Source organism: Monodelphis domestica, chromosome X (genome assembly GCF_027887165.1).
Source record: "Monodelphis domestica isolate mMonDom1 chromosome X, mMonDom1.pri, whole genome shotgun sequence".
Taxonomy (NCBI): Eukaryota; Metazoa; Chordata; class Mammalia; order Didelphimorphia; family Didelphidae; genus Monodelphis; species Monodelphis domestica.
Window position 1 is genome coordinate 46,631,670 of NC_077235.1, and position 1,638 is coordinate 46,633,307.

Genomic DNA, 1,638 nt, shown 5'->3' on the forward strand with positions numbered 1-1,638 from the left:
GGGGGCCCTGGGGCTCAGGGGATTGTTGGGTGAGAACGCTGCCACTACCACAGGAGTACAGCCTTTGCTCTTCAGCTCTAAAGAGGCTCCTGGGCAAATGAGAAGTTAAGTGACTCACCTGGGGTGCTACAATTAATAGGGATCAGAGGCAGGCTTGAAATTATCCTCCCCACTCTGAGCTAGGAGAGGGGGCAGTTCAGAGGGGTACGAAATTCTCCAGCTCGGCCAGGGGCCTCCTAGCTTAGTGGTATAAAGTGCCTGCCTAGTAAGCAGGAGATCCTGGGTTTGAATCCCAGGGGGCCCTGGTTTACACATCTTTAACGAAAAATAGTCAAAACAAATTCTCCTGTTTCTTCCCACAATCCCATAAACTGTGCTGCAGCTCCTGCTTTGGAGATTCTTGGGCGTCTTTTTAGAGGAGAAAAGGGAAATCTGGAGAGCCTGCTAAGTGCTCTGGGGTCCCTGGCCCCCAAATCTCCTTATCTAACGAAGGAATGGGGGGGCAAGCCCGCGCACCGTCCCGAGGCCTCTGGGCATGGCCCTCGGCTTTGTGGGTGCCACATTACAAACCCCACCACAGAAATCAGAAGCCTGTCGATTACGTTCTACACTGAAGCAAGCTCAGTGGGGTGTCACGCCATGCTCAGCCACCTCAGGCCCTTTCTTTCTGGGCCCAGGAAGAACCAAGCTTCAGGCTCAGCTCCAAACTTTTCAGAGCCTTGAAAGTGCAGATTAGTCGGTCAGTCCGTCGGTGTGTCTATCCCAGAATTCTGTCGGGTAAGCCCCCCCCCCTTCTCGAGTTTATTTGCACAGAACCGCCTCAAGTCAGATAATAAACTCTTCGCGGGCTGCCCCCTGCAGTCCTTGCCCCCTTTCAGCAGTATCTGCACACAGCTTCCCTTTTCTCACCGTCCCTGCCCCCACCTTTGTCCCTGCCCCCAGCCTCGGGCACCAGCCCGCACAGATGTCTTGTAGCTGGCTGTCAGTCAATAGTGCCATTAGCATTTGCAAAGCCCGCATTTACATCGCATAACTTTTCAACCAGAGGGGAAACAAGGGTTACAATCCAATACACAATGGAAATTGGGAGGGGGGGATTTCTTTACACCTCCTTCTTTCTTCGCCATTCTTTAGTGATTACCAGCCTCCGAGACTGGGGGAGCTCCTGGCTGTGTGACTCGGGAGCCCCTTTGCAATCCCCGGAGCCAAAAGAACCACATGACTCCTGTGTGCCCTGGAAAGGCCGGATAAAAGAATGTGCTAATACAGACATTAGAGGGCTGCAAGAGCTCAGGTTCTTAAAGGCGCTGAAAGAGCCACCTCTCGCCCAGGCGGGAGTCCGGAGGGATGGCTTCCGGAAAAGGCCAAGAGCCCGCACTACGACTCCAGAGATGGAGAGGATGTTGGAGGCCTCCTACTCCAGCCCCCTCGTTTTTCCAGATAATGCCAGAACTGAGCCCCAGAGGAAGTGATTTGGCCTAAGGCACACCGCCAGGAAGTGGCAGATGGTCAGGGTTTAGAGCAGGGAAAATGAGAAATGCAAAGGCACACCGGTGGGAAAGTAGCCATGTCACCGGAAGGGGCCATGTGGGAGAACCGTTAAGAGTCCAGTCCAGGCTGAGGCGCTGGGTTCAAATT

The 1,638-nt window shown here is 54.0% G+C and overlaps 1 non-coding gene across 1 annotated transcript; it reads left to right on the forward strand.

Annotated features, from left to right (window-relative positions):
* Positions 1–229: 229 nt before the first annotated feature.
* On the forward strand, positions 230–304 carry TRNAT-AGU (transfer RNA threonine (anticodon AGU)). The gene has a single exon. It is a non-coding gene; the product is annotated as a tRNA-Thr (tRNA).
* The last annotated feature ends 1,334 nt before the right edge of the window (positions 305–1,638 follow it).